Here is a 22434-nt window from a genome sequence, read left to right on the forward strand (position 1 = left end):
CCAAATTGGTTTATAACTAACTAGTCCATACCACATGCATATGTTGATCAAGCACACACATATGAGGAATTCATGAAAGTAGGAATTAATCACCTTAAATATCACAATATGATCATCACAAAGGCACCAATATTGAATATTAACTAAACATAACTAGGGCTTCAATCTAGCCCTACTAAATAAATTAGTTACACATAAGTTTGATGTTAAACATCTTCATAAAAAGAAAGGAAAAGAATAAACCCGAAACTTGAACTTGAAGAGCTCCAATTCTTCTCCTTGGAAATTGTCCTTTCTAGCTTTTTTTTTTCCCTATTCTCAAGGTTTAGAGTTCTATATATTGGGCTTCAGAAGTCCTTGTTACACAAGTAAAACCTAGAAAATTCGTCGGGTTTTATTCCTATTACAAGTGGGAGTTGAAAAACCCTAATATGGAAATACTAATAGTCTGGCCGCACTCTTGATGTGTCACCTGCACACGGGTGCGATCGATCGCAACCCGTGTGTGCTCGATCGCACATGGCCGCTTCATGCTTTGTCTTCTCTAGTAGTGAGCTCAATCGCAGGGAGCTTGCGATCGATCACACTGTAAGGGGCTCCAACTTTTCCCATTTTCTCTCTTTGAGCCCAAATCTTCCAGATTTACTCCATTTTCTTCCAAAAGCCTATAAAAGCATGGAAAACACATAAAGGAACTAAAATGGCATGAATTAACTAAAACTAAAGGATTAAAACATGTAAGTTAAGGGCTAAAAATATGAATATTTTAGTACTTAACACCGACATTGCCAAAGCATTTCTCTTCACACTCTCCTCAACTAGGGAGGCCTTGTTGACTAATTCCACCAAATCTCGAATTTCAAAGCATACAACACGATCATGGATTCGTGGGTTGAGACCCTGTTCAAACTTCCTTACTCGATTTTGTTCAGCCGCCACCAAGTAGGGAGCAAAGCGAGCCAATTCATTGAAGCGGCCAGCATACTGGGCGACTATCATATTTCCCTGGGTGAGATCCATGAATTCTCGAGCCTTCGCTTCTCTGAGTATCTTGGGAAAATATTGCTAGAGAAATTCTTTCTAAAATCGCGGCCAAGAGATTGATTCCTCTCTGCCTAGTCCTTGAATTAGTAATACCTTCTTGGCGGTCCACCAGTGCCTGGCTTCACCTGACAGTCAATAAGCTGTGTATTGTACTTTTTGTTCTTCCGTTCAACCTGCGAGTCGCAAAATTTCTTCCACGTCAGTCAACCAATTTTCGTACTCCATAGGATCACATTTCCCATCAAACAGAGGAATGTGGAGTCATTCGAAGCGTTTGAACGGGCAGTCGTGCTCCTCCTCACGGGGTGCTTCTCTCCTAAGATCAGTTATGGCCGTGACGAATTGCCTAGCCATAGCTTGAAACATTTGAGCCATATCCGGGGTAGCCTCAGCTTCCAAACCTTGGGATGATCCTTCTCCTCCTTCTGCTATGACTCTATAACGTGTCAAAAATTAGAGTTTCCTATTTAACTACTTGCAAAAATTTAAATCATAAGCGTAGTGATGCAATCTAACCTAAGCCTGGGTTTCCACATTATTTCCTAGGTTAAAAAGCAAGTCAAACTTATAGTTGAGTTGGCTCTCATACCACACTAGTCACGCCCCCGGTTAAGCTGAATAGGGGAAATGCGAACTTAATAGGACTCGCAACAATTAAGGAAATATAATTATTATTATCATTACAATATTAATATTAAAACAAGGAAATATAGAAAGGCAATACGTTATAAAACGAGTACTTTAATATAAACATTTATAACATCTTGTGTACATATAAGCTGGGAATCCAAAAATAAACATTACAAGCCCTACTAGAAGGCATAACCAAAAGTGACTATTATAGGGAGGTTATAACCTTCCCAAACGTCAAATGTCCTCCTATATACAAAAAAAAAAAAAAAAATTGTGCAGTCTACAAAAAAACAAAATTTTGCACAGTAATGGCTTGATCCTTGCAACCTACTAGAATCCTAGGCTCTACAACTCCTACGGCTCCGCGAAATAGTAAGTCCACGTGTCCCAGTCGTAGGGCCATATGACCAGGTCCTCAAGTATAAGGACACCCACTGGAAGCCCCATCCTTAAAACTATCATGTATAGTGGCATCTGAAAAATTTAAAGGGAAAATGGGTGAGTTCGACAACTCAGTAAGTAGCCATAACACAAAGATGCTACAAAACATGCTATGCAGATTTTATGCCATAATCTCAGTTATGCACAAATAATAAAATAATTGTCAATTAATGCAAGAATAACAAGTAAGTTACGAGATGTACAAGCACTTCCATTTTACTTTTCTTTCAAAACTACTATTTTACCCTTTGACCCGACACCACAAATTTACCGAGAGCGGCGCATGTTGACTTGTCCCGCTGGACCTATATGCTCATCCTGTCATCACAAGGGAGAGGTACCAGGTTGGGAACTTCCCTAGGTGATGGCCACTTGGCTAGTAGCACACACCTTCTTGTAACCGTCCTTCGGTATGCTTGCCATGCTACCCTATGTGGTACCAATCGTGACTATAATCGTGTCTCGAGTTAAACATTTATAAACATGAATGCACATGTAACATTTCATATGATCTGTAAGCTCAACTGTAACTGTATACTATGCCATAAACTTTGAGAGCTCTTTTCAGTCATAATTACAATCATGCATAAATCATGAAATACGTAAAATTCTTAAACAATGACATATGAATGAATAAAACTTGTCATTAAAATATGGAAGGAAGTGCAATTGAAAATTATGTAAGTGGATTCTTTATGAAATCCCCAACATTTTTCAAAAGATTTATAATAAAATTTGTTGGGGTTTTTGGTGTTGTGTCTCCTTACTTGGATTTGATGTTGGGTTGAGTCGAGTCGTCCTTCTACCTAAATAAATTGCAAAGGTGAACTTAGAGGAATATCTTAAAGTTTTAGTCTAAAATTTTAAATAAAATACCCATATATATAGATATATCTACACATATATAGTCCTTATGTGATATCCAATTTCCAATCCCCAATAATGCTGCATATATATTTATATACACACAAAAACCTTATGTGTGTGTGTGTGTGTGTATATATATATATATATATATATATATTCAATTATCCTACAAGTCTTATGATGAGTGTCAAATATTGTATATTTGGGCCCCTTAACTTATGTTTGTTAAACTCTTAGCTGTGTTAATTTCTGATTTTTTGGTTAGTTTTGGTATTTTAGTGATTTGCAGGTTATTAAGAGAGAAATGCAGCTTTAAGGTGATATTTGCAACTCATTTTATTAATTCTGGGGCTTAAGACACTTCATGGAGCATTGGCAGCAAATTGGGATCGAGCGATGATTCACACCCGACGAGTCCCACTAAAAATGTCATATCTAGAGTTGTATAGCTCGGCTTGAGGTGATCTTGGTGTCATTAGAAAGCTAACTCAAAGATCTACAAAGACATGTTTCACAAAAGTGGGCTAATTCCGACTGGAAGTGTGCTTGAGCGCACGTTTAGTGCGATCAAGCGCACTCGCACCCTATGTAGCAGGAAACTTGTTGCACAAGTGCGTTCGAGCGCACCTAGAGTGCGATTGAGTGCACTCGGCCGACCTGGCAGCACTGAAACCCTAAAATTAGCTTATAAATATCATTCTTTTTCATTGTAAACGTACAGAGACTCGCCGGGGGCGCCGTTCTTGGTCGTATTTCATGTTTTCTGGGTTTTTGTAGCTTCGAACTCGAATTCTTTTGTAAGTTTTTTAATTTTAATGAAGTAATTTAGTTTCTTTATGATTTCTTTTGTCATGAGAGGCTAAATCTTCAACTAAGGTTGAAGATGAAGCCTCGCCATTGATTAGTTTTATATTTTTATGTTTTGTTCGTGCAAATCCGACCTTAATGTAATGTATGTTCGTTTCAATTCAATTATGTGACAAAATTGTGTTTGATTGTGCCGAAGTTGGATATTCAATTTGTTTCATCCGACAGATACTTTGCATCTTTTGATTTATTTTGGATATCCATTGTCTTTTGTGCAAAGCATGGACACATTGGATCTTTTGAACTAAATTGGATATGCATTGTCATTTGTAAAATGGATGGATTCATTGAATCTTTCAATAGGAACAATAGAACATGCATAGGTTTTAATTGTTTGTCGGAAGTATGAACAAACATATGAGAATGTATGCTTTAATGTGGTGAGGTGATTTCTGAAAACCTTAGTGCCCCTTTTATCTTTATAATTTCATTTTGTTTTTGTTTTTGTTTTCAATTTCAAATGCACGATAAACTTCGGAACTAGGTTAAAATAGGATTAGTTTAGATAAGAATTAGTTTTCACAACACAATTCCCTGTGGATTGACCTCGCACTTGCACACACGCTATATTGCATATGACTCTTGCGCTTGCGAGTGCAATTAAATTTGTACATCAAATTTTGGCGCCGTTGCCGGGGAGTTGTTTGTTTTTGTGAAAATTGATTTTGTTTTTCTACTAGTTATTTTCTTTTTACAATTTGTTTCTTTTTATTTTTTATTTGTTTCTGTTTACAGTTACTAACAAAAAAAAAAAAAAAAAGAGAAAAAATTGTTTGTTTTTGTTGTTTCTGTTGCAGTTCTTCCGAAGGAACTAGTCCCTGCCAAAGCGCTCTATCGCACATAACTGCGTTCGGGCGCATTCAAGCCTAATGCAGCAAGCGTCCCGCGCGCCTGCGCTCGAGCGCACACCCTGCGCCCATCTACGCTAGATCGCACATCACCTGCGTTCAAGCGCACCTCCTCAGACTGCACCAAAACGGGCCAACACCTTGAATTTTGCTAAACTTATGTTTGGTCCGTTTTGTGAGTTTTTGTCTTAAGTTTTTAATTTTTGGTATTTTTGTTTATTTTATTTTCAAAAAATAAATAAAAAAATAAACCAAAAAATAAAATAAAAAAATAAAAAAATAAAACAAAAAACAAAAAAATTTTGGTTAATGTTTCTTGTGGAAGTTTGTTTTGTTTAAAGAGTAAGGATAAGCATGAATTTTCCTTTAGGTAATTTTAATGCTACCCCTAGTTGTAGGACACCCGCTCCTACAAACTATCCTCACCATTTTCACCCACATGGACCATGTTCATACTGCTCTAACCCTTATCATAGTTTAGGTAATTGTCCATCCTGGGACAATTTTCCAATTCACATGAGCAAATAAACACCAACTTCTCCAATCCGGGATCTGAATCAAATTTCAATTGCTACACCCCAGACTAGAGCAACCATTCTAATTTCTCGTGGCAAGCTAATGCTACGGGAAATTATGCTCCCCAATTTGATGAACTGCACCGTCTTGAATATCCGCAGTTCAACAACCAATCCTCTACCTCTTCACCCTGCAATTATCCTCCACAAGATTTATCATTGGAAAACAACCTCAAAGCGTTCATACAATCTAATGGCCAAACCTTGCAAGAGCTTAAAAATGCCACCATGGTCAACTCCCAAGCCATAAATGAAGTGAAGAATGCAGCCATGGCCAACACTCAAGCAATTGAAAAGTTGGAAGGACAGCTTGGTCATTTAGTTGCTGAACTCACTAGAATAGAGGAAGAAGAGCTTCAAAGTCAATTGATGGCTGAAAGGCACTACATGATTGATGAGGATGATTCTAGCAATCCTGATCATGAGCATGTCCCAGCCACCCCAATTGGGAGAGAGAAAATTGTTAAGGAGACTGCTGATAAGCCAAGTCTGGAGGACCCATTGGGAAAGTGTTGTGCTCAATTTGGATGTGACCTAGACCTTGACAAGTTACTTGAGCAAACTGATGCTTTATTAGGCTTCACTCCCAAGATGCGAACTGAGAATGGGGAAACCACTGAGATATCATTCCCTAACTCACCCTCATTAGCAGATAAGCCTTTCATTGTGGGTAACCATGAGGAGAAAGAAAAAGAGGAGCAAGTTGAGCAAATTGATCCCCTGCCAACTCCAAATCTGTCCACTGTCAAGGAAGTGAGTACTGAAGCTCACTCCTTTGTCACAATCCCTCTTGAGACACTTCATGAACCCCAAGCTCCACTTATTCAATGTCTCAAAGAGCCATTTTATGCCAAGACTCTTAAGGATCTTTGCAAACAAGCAAGCAGTCCTAGGAACCATCGTCCCAAAAAGATCCTTCGGAGCAAGCAAGTTGGCTACATAAGATGGCGAAACATCCTTCCAGAGGGATATTAAATTCTTAAGAAGAAAGGGTAGAAGGGATTGGTCGGACATCCAAATGATCAGGGAAAGCACTGTAAAATTTCTTCCCCATTTTAATTTCTGCACATTTTCTTTCTTTCTTAATTTTATTTTTGTTTCTATCAGCAATTAATCTTTTGATATTTGTTTCTATGAGGAAATATTGCTGTTAGATTTTGACAGGTGTTTTGGTGTTCAAGTTTAGGGGATGCCCTAGCCTTTGAACACTCGAGTTTCCTCATCCCACGGTATTGTATCTCTTGCCACATTGGGGACAATGTGTCATTTAAGTTTGGGGGTGTGGGAAAACATATTGTCTTTTTGTTTGTTTTGTTTAAAAAAAAAAAAAAAAAAAAAATCTGCTATGTTGTTGATTGGGCATGAGTTACATCATAACTGTGGTTTGCATTTCATTAGTGTGTTTAACTTTTGAACACTGCATGTCATTAGAAATCTGAGTCATTTGACTCATTTGGTGGATTAGAGAGACTTCACATGTCTAAGTTGAATCACAAGCACACTAGCATAAAGTCTGTGAGGTATAAGATTTGGATAGATTAGGGTGTGCCTTACGATTTGTAGGATGAAGTGTTGATGAAACCTTGGCTTGAGGATAGATAAAAAAAATAAAAAATAAAAAGGTGTCATCATTAGTTTGAGCTTTTCATTGAGTAACTGGACCTCATGCCTCACTAAGCATTGAGTGTTCGCGTAAAAAGATGAGAAATTCAATTTGGTTGATTGTATGGCTAGTTTGACTTCGTAGCCTTTTTGACTTGAGTAATTAAGCCTTAGGGATGTTTTACATCTAGTGCCCTAAAACCATTTGGTTTGGGAGTCACTGGCCCAACACTCATTATATAGGTCAATTAGAAAGCTTAAGGGAGCTGAACATTGCATAGCCTACACAAAAAAATAAAAAATAAAATATATATATATATAAATGCATGTCTTGATCTAAGACTTTGGTGTTTTCATCTGTGTGAATTCTTATGAATTTTGAGGTACACCAAACTTTGAGAAAAATTGAAGCCTTTTAACTTCGTGTTAGTTTCACTTTGCACCTATTGAAGCTTGTGTTGTCTCAAATTTCCACCTTTGAGTTGAATGATTTGTGGTTGGCTTGATGATTTGATTGTGGTGTTCACTTTGTTAAACCTGCTCATGATGTGAGAACCATGTGTTTGTGTGAAAATTGTGTTTGTCAATGACATAGGACTGACAATGTTTGTGGGTATCATTCATGTTAAACCCTCACGAGACTTCACTCGTCCATTAGGGATGCCTAGGGGTTTAAAAGGCTTGTTGCATATGCTAAATGCAATCGTCTCTCCCACGACAGCGGACTTATGTTTCTTGTTTTCATTTTTTTTTTGCTAAGAGACTAGCAAAATGTAAGTTTGGGGGTATTTGATGAGTGCCAAATATTGTATATTTGGGCCCCTTAACTTATGTTTGTTAAACTCTTGGCTGTGTTAATTTCTGATGTTTTTGGATAGTTTTGGTATTTTAGTGATTTACAGGTTGTTAAGAGAGAAAAGCGGCTTTAAGGTGATACTCGCAACTCATTTTATTAATTCTGGGGCTTAAGACACTTCTTAGAGCATTGGCAGCAAATTGGGATCGAGCGATGATTCGCACCCAACGAGTCCCACTAAAAATGCCATATCTAAAGTTGTATAGCTTGGATTGAGGTGATCTTGGTGTCATTGGAAAGATAACTCAAAGATCTACAAAGTCATGTTTCACAAGAGTGGGTTAATTCCGACTGGAAGTGCGCTCGAGCACACGTTTAGTGCGATCGAGCGCACTCGCGCATTGTGCAGCAGGAAACTTGTTGCACGCGTGCGATCAAGCGCACCTAGAGTGCGATCGAGCGCACTCGGCCGACTTGGCAGCGTTGAAACCCTAAAATTAGCTTATAAATATCATTCTTTTGCATTGTAGACGTACAGAGATGCGCCAAGGGCGCCGTTCTTGGTCGTATTTCGTGTTTTCTGGGTTTTTGTAGCTTGGAACTCGATTCTTTTGTAAGTTTTTTAATTTTAATGAAGTAATTTAGTTTCTTTATGATTTCTTTTGTCATGAGAGGCTAAATCTTCAACTAAGGTTGAAGATGAAGCCTCGCCATTGATTAGTTTTATATTTTTATGTTTTGTTCGTACAAATCCGACCTTATTGTAATGTATGTTCGTTTCAATTCAATTATGTGACAAAATTGTGTTTGATTGTGCCGAAGTTGGATATTCAATGTGTTTCATCTGACAGATACTTTGCATCTTTTGATTTACTTTGGATATCCATTGTCTTTTGTGCAAAGCATGGACACATTGGATCTTTTAAACTAAATTGGATATGCATTGTCATTTGTAAAATGGATGGATTCATTGAATCTTTCAATAGGAACAATAGAACATGCATAGGTTTTAATTGTTTGTCGGAAGTATGAACAAACACATGAGAATGTATGCTTTAATGTGGTGAGGTGGATTCTGAAAACCTTAGTGCTCCTTTTATCTTTTAATAATTTCCCTTTGTTTTAGTTTTTGTTTTCAATTTCAAATGCACGACAAACTTCGGAACTAGGTTAAAATAGGATTAGTTTAGATAAGAATTAGTTTTCACGACACAATTCCCTGTGGATTGACCTCGCACTTGCACACACGCTATATTGCATATGACTCGTGCGCTTGCGAGTACAATTAAATTTGTACATCATCTTACACATCTATAATTTATTTTTATTTTTTATTTTTACATGATGTATAAAATCTAATCACAAAAATACTATACATATATACACTGACTTATGTGAACATATATAAAAATCTGACTAAACAAAATACTGCATATATATAATCTTTATAAAATCTACCGAACTAACACTTCAACAACAAGAGTGGTTCAAGCCTTTTTACAAATTCCTAAACAACTACCCATATAGGAATCCTAAAACAAATACCCATAAGAAGCAAATAATAAACATATCCTCAATCTCTTTTCAAGAAGACAAAATGATAACAGAGAAAGAGAGCAGCAATTCCTTACCGCTGCTATGCTAAGAGTGAGATTGAAAGAATGTCTTGAAACAATCCTCATGCTTGTGCTTCTCTACAGTGTGGACGTGAGGAACGATGAAAGCTTTTGGGGTATTTATACAATAACCAAGGAGAGTTGAGAGAGAGAGAGATATAGTAAAAATTCAAGCTGAAAGACAAGTGTCGAGAGAAATACGGTGAAATCCATGCTGAAGGACAGTTGTCTACTACGTGGCTTCAAAATACCTGATTGGCTATGCATGAGATACAATTGTCAAGGAATTGAAGGGATAAAGACACGTTGGTCTTGTTCTTTTCTTGGAAGCTAAGAAGGCGAGACGAGACACAGGGAGGTCAAGAGGGAGCAGGGTGTACATCAAGGCAGCAAAGAGATCGGAACTCTTATGGCTCTGATACCAACAACGGAGGGGGAGGAAGCGCAACTTTGCTGCCTTGATGTACACCCAGCTCTCTCTTGACCTCCCTGTGTCTCGTCTTGCTGTTGACCCTTCTGAGTATTCACTCCCTGTTAACCTTTCTTTGTGTCGAATTCCTAGTTGTTGAACGGTAGTCCACCACCCCGTCACTACAGTTTGCCAGGTACCTATAAGTCCCGTTGAAAGCCTAGGTTGGCGTGTTAAGGCGCGGAGAAGAAACTGTGGGTGAGGCCAAGGGTATGTGTGGATAGTTTTGCGTCTAGGAAGGACATGCTTAGGAAGTTTGCCTTGTGAGTGAGTACCTAGGATGAGATTCTGTAAGCCGATGCCCAGTGAGTAATTTTGTGTGTAGTCTGTGTATCAAAATGTGGAAATCTAATTCTTCTGTTAGCTCTAGTTCTAGTTTACCACCTGACGTGGTTAATTTTGAACAATTTTCTGTTGAAGGTGATAATGATTTTAAATTTGATAAATGGAATATCCCCAAGCTTAAGAGTTGCGATGTTTATACTACTTCTTGGTTGAAATCTTCTTTTAAAACTGAATATTCAGTTAAAACTGTTGAACAAGCATTTGCTATATCGGGTAATAATCAAACTATTACCTTGTTTAATAAGAAATTTGTTAATGATTCTCTTGCTAAAGGTTACAAATTCTTGCATATTTGTTCTGTTCAAGTTGCAATCAAGCCTTTGACTCGACTTGGTATCAATGCTTCTGTTTTGTTATGTTTGCGTGATGCTAGATTTGTTGATTTCCGTACCAGCATTCTTGGTATGATTCAATCTTCTCTGTTTAATGGTCCTGTCCATTTTGATGTTTTCCCTAATATCTCTCTTGCTTTAAATGATGTTCATATTCTTAAAGCTTTAACTTTGAATATTCTTACTTCTGGTTATAATATGGAAGAAGGTAGCAAACCTCTTGCTATCATCTACCGTATTTATTACAAATTGATGAAAACAAATCTAGATCCACAAGCCGTGATCAAGAATCCAGGTGAATCTACTTTGTTAATTCAAAGTTCTACTCAGAATGCTAATATTAAAACCCTAAAAATGATTCGATGGGATGAGATTGACCTCCCCAACGAATGGCTTTTGGAAAATGTTACAAAACCTTCTCGAGTAGTGAATGATGCCACTAATCTTGATCACATCCAACAATACATGGATGGATCTGTTAAAATCAATTTTTCTGATTTAGGACTTTCAAGCAGAATTGAAAGACCTCTTTTGTTTAACGAATGAAGGAATTCTTTTGCTGGTTCTACAACCACAGAAGGGCTCCGACGTCGTGATAAGGATGTGGATGAGTCTCTTAATCCTCCTATTTATCCTACGATTAACCTTGATTTAAAACTTAAAGGAATTTCTACCGATTCCCAAGTTTCCTCTGCTTATTACTCTACCATAAATCATCCCCCAACGGATGATGAAGGTGGATCTGTTTCTCCTTCTGCTTCTGATTTTAATGCTCCTCTTCCCACTGATCTTCATCATCAGTGTAATGTTATTACTGCTCCCATTAAAGATTTCTTTTCTGTTATTGATTGGCCAGCTTTGTCCAAGGATTTTAACTCAAAAGAAAATCGTGATATACGGCATGCTTACCGCGCCAAATATTCTGAAAAGGAACAAAATCTCATTAAAGTCAAATGGACGGAGATGATGATTGAGTCCCAGAAACATATTTTATTTTTTGATTATCTTCAAAAACATTTCCCTATCGATAATTTTTTGAATGTTGTCAAAAAGAATTTTGTTAAAGAAGATAAATCTGTTGTCAGATCTTCTCATCCTCCTCTTGAAAATACTCTTCTTGAATGTAATAAAGTTATTGTTAAATGTTCCCCTTTCAAAACCCATGATAAGGATCCTATTAATAACGATAGGAAAATTATCGAGCAAAATAATTTTGTTACTCAATCTCTTCATATTATAGGACAACAATTAGACCGTATTGAAGAGAAAATTCCCTCTCCCTCTACTGATTTAAAAATTTCTTCCATTCCTTCTAAGATTGAAAAACCTCTGATTTCCCTTCTTGATTTAAAGAAATCTTCTGGTTTGAAAACTACTTCTCAAGTGAACCTTGAGAAAGTTAACCAATTACTTTCTGAATTGACAAAGTTAAAAACAACTCGTACCAGTACTTCTGGACAGAACTTTGCCATTAGAAAAGCTTCTTCTTCTGATTCTGAAATTTCCCATGATTCTACTGATTCTGATATTAAAATTCTTGAAGAAAACTTTGGCAAGATTGACTTGGAGCCAAAACTCCAAAGGATCTTTGACGGATCTAGATCTTTCAATCCCACAAAGAATTTTTATCCAAAACCTACTCCTCTTGATTTACAATTTGAAGAAAGATTTCTCCAGTCTTAATTTTCTGTTTCTGCTGATAAATTGTACGAATGGAATATTGATGGTTTATCTGAGCAAGAACTGCTTAATAAGATGAATCATATGTCTATGGTTGCTAATGCCTATCTTACTAATCACAATAAAAGCCAAGCTGATATTGTGGATTTACTTGCTACTAGTTTTTCTGGTACTCTTTGAAATTGGTGGGATAATTATCTCTCTGAACAGACAAGAAACTAGATCAGGACAGCAGTAAAGTGTAATGAAGAAGGCTTACCCATTCTTAATGAACATGAGAATGTGGGTGAACCTGATGGTGTTAATACCTTGATTTATACAATTATTAAAAATTCTGTTGGTACTCCTTCTAATATTACTTCTCGTATTTCTAATTATTTGAATAATCTTCGATGTCCTACTATGTCTGACTATAGATGGTATCAAGATGTTTTTCTTTCCCGTGTTATGGTTAGACCTGACAGTCAAAAACCTTATTGGAAAGAAAAGTTTATTGATGGATTGCCTTCATTATTTGCTCACAAAGTAAAAGATGAATTGATTAATTCTAATACTAGTCTCATTGATTACGAAAACTTGACTTATGGAGACTTATTCTCTACTGTCAAGAAACTTGGTATTAAAATGTGTATTGATCAGAAGATGATCAGACAACATTTAAAGAACGCCAAGAAAGCTAAGTATGAAATGGGAAATTTCTGTGAACAGTTCGGATTGCCTCCTATTGCTCCCTCCCGTAAGCATAGGAAGAAATTTGGCAAGATTTTCATGAAATCACCCGCTCCATATTACAATAGTCATAAGAGAAGAAAATTTAATAAACCTAATAAGAATTTTTCAAGAAATCCTAAAAAGAGTAAAGATTCTAAATTTGAAAAATATTTTTCAAAAGATAAATGTTTCAATTGCGGAGAAACGGGACACTATGCTAACAAGTGCCCTAAACCTCCCAAAAAGATTAAAAAAGAGATTAATGCTTTAGATATTGATGATAAGAATAAAGAAAAAATCTTTAGAATTTTTCAAAACAATGATTTTTCTGACTATTCTTCTGATAATGATTTTCTATCCTCCTCTGATTCTGATTATCACTCTGCTTCTGAAATTTCTGGAAATTGTGTTAAATTTGGTTGTGCTGATTCGTGCTGCAACGCAAAAACTTGTTCGGTTCTGACCAAATCAGAAGAACAAGAAGATCTGTTTCTTACTTCGATTTCAAAAATTGAAAATCCTGAATTGAAAGAAGAATATCTTAAAAAACTTAAAAAACTTATGATAAAAGATTTTGAAAAACCCGTTAACACTAAAATCTCTCTTGAGGATACTTTGAAACGATTTTCAAAACAAAAATCCAAAGTAGTTACTATCTCAGATTTGCAGCATGAGATTGGTAACATCAAGAAAGATATTGTTAACTTGCAAAGTGACTTGCATATTATTAAAACTGAGAACAAAGATTTACAACAAAAGCTTTTGTTTTTAAATCTTAAAGAATGTTTCCCAGAAAATGTTTCTGATAAAAAGACTAAGCATAATGATGAAGCTGAATCTAGCTATAAACCTCTTTCTGATGATGTTAAGGTTGTCAGTATGATTAATAGAAATGTTCCTCCCAAATGGTATTCAAAAATTCATATTACTATTTCTCATGATTATGCTTTCAATGTTATTGCTTTAATTGATTTTGGTTCTGATTTAAATTGCATTCAAGAAGGATTTATTCCTAGCAAATATTTTGAAAAATCCACAGAGAAATTGAATTATGCTAGTGGAAACAAGTTGCATATCAAATATGAATTAAATAATGCTCAAGTTGTTTGCCAGAATGATGTTCGTTTTCATATCTCTGCTGTTCTTGTTAAAAATATGACTGAAAGAGTAATTCTTTGAATGCCTTTCCTTGCTTTGCTTTATCCATTCTCTGTTGACGAGATTGGTGTTTCAACTGTTAAATTTGGTGTTAATATTCAATTCCAGTTTGCCTCTAAATTTGAAATTGATATTAATAGATTGAGCATAAAGTTTAGAAATCCTGTAGGTTTAAAGTTAGATTGTGATGAGAACCCTATTCCTATTAGGACTTTATACCCCTCTAACAATTGTGTTTTCCCAGAATTCATTATTCATCCCAATTCCTAGAACATGGCGCATATTAATATTATCATTTTTGATTCAAAACACTGCATCAAAATATAATTTTGACATTATTTTGCATGTTTTTAAATCTTAAGGTTTTAACCATTTCATTCCTCATGAATTTTTGCAGTGCCACAATGGCTGGCAAAAAGGACAAGGAAAAAGTTGATTCCAAGGCTCTGGCCTTGAAACCAGAATCTACTGTTGCTACTTCCCTACCTATTTCTTCTATTGCTATTACCAACAGATTTTCTCCCTTCAACCCTGGTTCCCAGGTTTCCTATTCAAGTACCCTTGCTTCTCCTTATGATCCCTTTGCTGATAATTCCCAAAGACCCCGAGGTCCTTTCATTAGGTATGATAAGACGTCTGCCTATGTGAATCTTCCTTATTCCCAGAATTTATTTTTTATCGAATTGAATCGTTCATCTTCTTCTAAATCTGCTGGAGATATTGCCCTCTCCTATTTTCCTCCTAATTTCCATTGGATTCCTGAACATCCTCAAAAGAATTTAGCATATTATTCTGGTATTTTGCGTCAAACTGATTCCGTCTTTTTTAAGACTATTTTTTACAAAATTAATCCTCAGAAATTACTTTTCCATAGTGTCTATTTTAAAAGAGTTATTTCTGAAAAAGAATGGGGAGACCATCCCTCTGCCCCAAAATCCCTTAACGAATTTAACATTCCTTTTACTTATTATGATTATATTGAAGCCTGGTTTAAGTTTATGCTTTACCAAACCTTGAATTTTGATCATTCTTGGTTTATTAATTTTGATAAAAATTTCTGCGGAATTCTCCCTTTTTGGTTCTCCAGATGGTGGATGCAATTTGGCATTCTCCCTGAAGTTCTCCCTCTCAAATTAATTGAAGCTTTCCAGAATTTTAAGGTTACTTACAGAGTTGATGCTTATGGTTCTAAGTTTCCCCCTATGTTACACTTTGTCAAAAAAATTAAAATTCTTTGGATTCTGAAATGGCAATATATCCATACAGAAAACAAGATTCAACGACATTGGTATGTCAAATGGTGGGACAAATGCTCACTAGTTGATTCCATTGTCATTTCTGTTAAAGAATTGGCCCAAGCCCCCAAGGCTCCTACTTTGCCCCAGAATAAATCCCCTCTCTTAATAACTCCCAGTACTTTCATCACTTCCCCAACGGAAGAAAAGCCTAAACCCCCTGGTTCTTCTCCCACTACTTCATCCAGTTCTTCAAAGAAGAAGTCTTCCAAGAAGAAAGAAAAGATTAAAGCTCTCCTTGCTGCTCTTGATGATAATTCTGATGATGACGAGGAAGAAGAAAAATCTGAATCATCGTCTGAAAGTCCTGTTCAGATTCCTCCTCCATATTTTGAAGATTCACAAGATTATTATCCCTACCAAGGGATAGAAGATTTATGATTAATTAGTCCTTAACGGCTAGTTTCTCAGATTCCAGATTGGCTTATAACAACCTTTTCTCTTCAGACTCCAAGAATGGCCTCATAACGGCTTTTAGTTCTCAGATTTCAGACTGGCTTCATAACGGCTAGTAATTATTCAGATGTGCAGACTGGCTCATAACAGCTGGTTTCCAAACAACTGGTTTCTCCCCTTCTCAAAGAATTTTCTCCGGATTACTATTCACCACTATTTGAAGATCACTGTGCTAAAGTGCTGTTCACTTTTACTATTCACTGTTGCTGCCGACACACTGTGCAGGATTACTGTTACTATTCATATTTTGTCTGCCGACACTACTGCAGAATCTACTTTTCACTATTTGCTCCATGATTGTATTTTGTTTTACTACTTGTATTTGCCTATATAACGGCTCCCCTCTCCCTATTGTAAGGCAGAAGCTTATTACCCATTACTTCAGAAGCTCTCTAGCCCTTCCCCTGCTTTCATATTTCGATTTCTTCTTGTATCCCCTCCTCTTCTATCACTTACTTCAGTAAGTTCTATCACTTACTTTTGTAAGATATTTTATCAATATTACTTTCTAGTTTTGATTCCAGCTTCTCAACTATTTTTTAATTTCAAGTTCTTTAAATTTCATTACACTATTGTCATTACCGCCTCATGGCTAGTTTTACTGCTTTGATTTAAATGTTCTTTTGCATAATAATATTAAGAGCACTTATAAAAGCATTTAATATATACAAAGATGCTTTATAACTCTATTTTAAATCTATAAAATTTATAGGATGTCACAGGTATTTTGGTAATTTTGGTTTGGGTGCGAACTTCCAAATCCAATCGGTCAAAAAGGTAGATCGGATCCCCAATTATCGGTTTTAGGTTTCATTTGGTCCATAAGACCCAATGGAGGTCACAAAATCAACAAAATTCGAATTTAGGCAAAAAAAACCCTAAATTCAAAAGCTAGGATTTAGGTTGATCGAAATTGATCAAATTGGTCAATGGGTTTCGGTTTAATCTCAATAAAAACGGCAAAGGAGTTATAGAACACATCACTTGCAAGTATTAAGGAAGTTCTAGATGGTTCTTTCGTATCTAGGGCAAAAATCCCCAATCCTAATGGGTAAGGATTTAAACGGAAAAAGATGCACAATTGCAAGCATAACTACCCTATATCATGACCCTAGTTCACAACCAGCCAGCTAAATGCAAGAATTACAAGAAAACAGAAAATCTAATTCAAAACCCTAAAGTTGCGAAAGTTTGAAAAAAGAGCTTGGAAATCTTCATACCTTGTTTTAACCTTTGTAAAAGGGTAGATACCTTTGAAATCCTTGGAAGACTTGGCCGAAAATGCGATTGGGTGTGTTTGGTTCGAGAGAAAATGAGACAAAAAAATTGAAATGAATAAGGTTTAGGGTGTAACGCCCCAAGTTCTAGAGGTAAAGCGACTGAGAGCAATTGTAACATATTCTTAATAAAAATATAAATTGCTCCTACCATATGTTCACCACAAAAACATAACATCACCAGAGTACTGTAAACTCTCATTATAAAATCACAAACACATAATGTGCTAGTATTCAATAATCTCATAAGCTATAAAGTTACACCGTCTATGCTTATCCAAAGCCGTCTAGTCTATAGAATGAAGTCCTAGACACTTCTACTGCTACTGCTCTTGCTAGTCCATAAAGCAGCGATGGGATCTTTAACAACTAAGAGGCCCACCGGTACCCATGTCCTCAGTACTACGATATATAGAGCAATCTGAAAAAGATGTATAGGGAGAAGGGGTGAGTTTGACAATTCAGTAAGTAGCCACAACACCAAGATGCTATAAAACATGCTATACAGATTTCTATGTCAAAATCTCAGTCATGTACAATAACAATTTATGCAGAATAACATAATTAACAAAATAAGCATGATAATTGCAAAATGAGTAAGCACTTCTTTTTACTTTCCTTTCGAAATAATTGTTTTACCCTTTGACCCGACACCACAAATTTACCGTGAGCAGCGCACGTTGGCTTGTCCCAAAGGACCTATATGCTCATCCTGTCGTCACAGGGGAGAGCTACCAGGTTGGGAACTTCCCTAGGTGAAGGCCACCTGGACGGTAGCACACACCTTCTCGTAATCGTCCCTCAGTGTGCTTGCCATGCTACCCTATGCGGTACCGATCATCACTATAATCGTGTCTCGAGTTAAACATTTATAACCATGAATGCACATATAACAATTCATATAATCTGTAAGCTCATTTGTAACTATATGCTCTGCCATGAACTTTGAGAGCTCTTTTCATTCATAATTGCAGTCATGCATAAATCATGAAATAGGGTAACTATAACACGTAAAATTCTTAAACAATGACATATGATTGAATAAAACTTGGCATTAAAATATGAAAGGAAGTGCAATTGAAAATCATGTAAGTGAATTCTTTATAAAATCCCCAACATTTTTCCAAAGATTTATAGTAAAATTTGTTGGGGTTTTTGGTATTGTGTCCCCTTACCTAGCATTGCATGCCCTTATTTTGAATCTGTATCCAACTCACAATTCCTACAGCGGAGGTAAAAAGTACCTTAGTCATCAATTCGTTTTCAAGTCTCAATCATGCATCACTTTAGTTGCTAAGGATCTTAACTCTAATCTTTATCCTGCCATCGTCTATCCTTAGCCAAACATTATAGTGACATCAACCCTACCATGCTTGATTTATATGCCTCACATAGAATTCTAATAATCAACTCCACTAAGGCCTTAATCTAACCAATTGCTTTACACTAAAACACCAAGGTTATAATATTCTTATTACTTTAAAATCATCCGACTACAATTAACAGCTTAAGAAGTCTATCTAGCCATAATATCGCTCTCTTCCTAAGCCATTTAATTTAGCAACTTACTCCCAATATCAAAAGCTTAGAAACAGTTACAACAATCACTCTAATTATCACAAGACGTATTAGCATCTAAACCCAATAAGCATCAACTTCTATGGATCCCATAATAATTTATGATCAATTAACACTCTAAATATAATTAACTTCTCCAAATAGCAATTCAAGTGTTCATACACTAAAAGCCCCAATTTAATTCCAACTACAAAATTAGGGTTTAGCTTCATACTAAAAGTACCATAAAAGATATGAAAATATTACCTTGGAGAGTTCTCTTTTTTTTTCTTTTTTTTTTTTTTACTTCTTCATCCTCCTCTTTCTTTCTCTTCTTTCTTTTCTTCTTCTCTCTTTTCTTTCTTTTCTCCTCTCTTTCCTTTATTTTCTTCCTCTTTCTTTCTTCTCTTCTTCCGGTTCTCTCCCTCATCTCACGCTCACTTGAGCTGTGAGCAAATGGGGGAAAATTGCTCCCCTTTATAAGATGTAAAAGCTGGCCACATGTGGGCCATTTGTCCCATTGTCCCACATGCACTCTACCCACCTGCTGTCAAGTAAGCTTGACACCTTAGCTGCCCAGGTGTTCAATGAGAAGGCAATGGAAGCATGCTGGGTAACATGTGTAACCTTAGGTGTCAATCAAGTGGCTTACTATGCATGCTTACATTTTAGCACTTAGGTGTCTTGACATGAACCTATGAAGATGTAGTCATAAAATTTTATAATTAATCCTCAATAAACCTAAACCTTTTGACAACCACATACCCAAAAATCGTGGCTAACAAACATCATTAACCAATCCAATTAATTTCCCAAGTCGCAGGTACTTCAACTACTCGACAGCTTGACCTATTAAACTTGGAAAAAATCATAACTCTTTCAATTTAACTCCAAATGACACGAACTTTTGTTTGAAATTTTTCTCATTCAAAGGCGCACAACATATCCAAAAATCATAGCAACCCATAACTGTTTGGTACCTCAAAAGTCCCTCGAAATTTGGTGCCTCTGTTTGACTGAAATTCCTGTTTTGACACTTGCATCTTCTAAAAATCATGAAACCACTTTTAAAATTTTCCTTTCTCATCATTCTATAAGGTCTTAAAACATTTTTATTTAAGGTCACTCATTGAATTTTCAGCGTCCAAAACAATGTGACTTTTCTTTCAATAACCCACTAAAATTCTATCTAGCAATTTCCCATCATCTTTCACATTAAGTCTATTTATCTAACTTCATATAAATCTTAATAAAAGTGCAAATCCTCCTTATCATTGATATTAAGATCACCTTTCTTCTAAGTATAAATTTCGGGGTATTACATAGGGTACGTTTGGCCGTTTCTAAAAGAGGCGCTGAAGAATTAGGGTTTCTGGGCATACGTTCGATCACGGAAGCGTACATACAGCCAAATTTTTTTTTTTTTTTTTTAAGAGACAAAAGGGCTAAGTAGGTTTCGGTATGCAAACAAAACTCAAGGTATGAGTGAAAGTTCATTTTCTTTCGAAATACCTTTTTTTTTTTTGAAAAGACATGGATACAAAACACATTTCTAAGCACGGTACATAATCCAACTACCTAGTGCCCTACTCAATCAAAAGCTACCCAACTGTTAGGTCTAGCACTCTCCGCCGGATTCTTCTATAGGATCTTCTTCATCCTTGACTAGTGCCTCGTAATCCTTATCGATGCTAGAAAGGAAGGCGGTCTTCTGGCGGTCAGATCCAGCAGGTAGGGCACCTGCCTTTAGCAGCCGAATCTCTTCGCATTCCATCTCAGCGTACTCATTCGCTATTTGAGTTAGATGGGTGTGCATCTCCCACTTCATTTCCACGCTGAGGTAAGGGTTGCATCTACCGGGAACAGGAGGAAAGTCTCGTACTGTTGACACACTGCGGCGTTTACACTTTGTTGTAGCCGGGCCATCCTTGAAATCTGCTTGAGCTCCTCCCTCTGAAATCTTCTTCCGAGATGGGGACTTCGACCTTCAAAGGGGCAAGTGGAAACCTTGGGCTTGGGGTGAGAAGGCTTGTACCTGGGCACATACGGCCCTTGCTGGCCACTCTCAAACAGTTGCCCAACGTCAGCACCCATCGCGCAATTGAGTGTGAAGCAAGATCAAGTGCCTCTAACGCGAACAGGCGATCCCACTCAACTCTTAAACTAAGCAATCAAAAAGGCTGTTACTATAGCCCGCACCACAATCAAACAACAATCAGAGACTCTAGGTCAATCCTATGCTCCATTCATTAAGATCATCGCTAAGGCGTTACGTCCTATTCTTAGATTAGCAGTTCTGGTTGGTAAGACCATATGCTCTGATACCATAATGTAACGCCCCCAAAATTAGCCTTGGCTAACCTGGCAAGGTTATTGGCAATTACCCCAGTTCAACAAACTTGTGGCTAAATGAGGAATCACCCCTCTAAGCATTATCAGAGTTAATGCATAGGAAGGTAATATAAATTTGAGAAAAACTATTGAATCATCATATGGACACGCATATTCCTCAAAATTAAGACATGGAGCAACTAATAATAATAAGCAAACCTGTCAACAACATGAAGATTCTAAAGCAAGATCTGCAGTGGCAACCGTGCCACTCCTGAGTTCTAGTGACAACTTCCTAAAAGGTAATAACAGCATAAGTCTAACGACTTAATAAGTAAACCTCACAATTAGGCATGATTGAGCCCATTTAAGCAGAAATAAACGTACAGTTTTAGTAAACATTTAAAAGAGGTATTGTCTCTATTAATACACCATAAAAGTATTTTTTAGTAAATAAAAGTGGGGTGTACTCCCGGCGGCAATCGCCTTAAGTATTTTAATGCAGAAAAAACTAGTGTTTTATAGGTCATAACTCTCATGTATAGTCTACCCGAGATATTACCCATTTTCAGTAGGGTTAGCGCTGTCCCGAGGGACCTGTAATACAATGCCGGTGCCCCAGCCATTGTACACTACCGTACATAACATTAATGGCACGACCAAGTCCGACCTCGAATGGCCCACACTACTAATGATGTCCATCCTATAGTGACCGAGTCATTAGGGAATGATTGCGCTTGGTCACGAAACCATTGGATCCAAAGCCCACATAACACACACAATTGAACATAGCATTAAGTCTATATAGTAAGCCCATTGCCATTATACCGCACGTACCGGTGTACCATATCATACAATGCATCTTATTAATCAGTTGATAAAGCAGTTACCAAGTTATTATGAAAAGTAGACATGCTCATATCATACTCGTGGTCAGTCAACTGACATATCCCACGTTTTTAAGGAAAGAGTTCATAAGTGTTTACTTACCTCATATACTCGCTTGAATCCTCTGACATTGCTAAATCCTGCTATAACGCAACACAACACGTCGTTATGCGTAGTTCTAAAGGACCCTTACGAGTAAAATGCTAAGCCTTATCTAACAAAAGGATTGCTAGACTCTAAAATACACATGAGTAGGGATTAAGGGCCGGTGCCTGGCTTTTTGACCGTACATCCGGGCTCAAGGGCATACGTCCAGTCAGTGAGTTAGGTCTTCTGTCTAAAGCTCCAAACTGTGTTGTAAGGGTTCTATAAAATCTATAGGCTACTATATCCCCTTCTAGGCTAAGAGATAAACACATGCAACGCAAGAAAACATGCAATGCAAGGAATCAAAGAAGCTTTCCAAACTATTTTGAAAACATTTCTTGTTTTGTAAGGAAAAGAGTAAAGAGCTTAACATAACATCTTTTGAAAACTCACAACATTTAAGAAAGCAATAAAAATAGTAGTGAAAGCATATAACGGGCAAGGGGTTACCTCGTAGAGCAACCTCCAAGAAAACACCTCTTCTTCTTCACAAAACACA

At 36.7% G+C, this 22434-nt stretch overlaps 1 pseudogene; it reads right to left on the reverse strand.

The window, feature by feature from the left end:
• Positions 1-720: 720 nt before the first annotated feature.
• Positions 721-2124, reverse strand: LOC148586843 (uncharacterized; annotated as a pseudogene).
• Positions 2125-22434: the final 20310 nt, after the last annotated feature.

Source organism: Corylus avellana, chromosome 3, assembly GCF_965113065.1.
Source record: "Corylus avellana chromosome 3, dhCorAvel1.hap1.2, whole genome shotgun sequence".
NCBI lineage: Eukaryota > Viridiplantae > Streptophyta > Magnoliopsida > Fagales > Betulaceae > Corylus > Corylus avellana.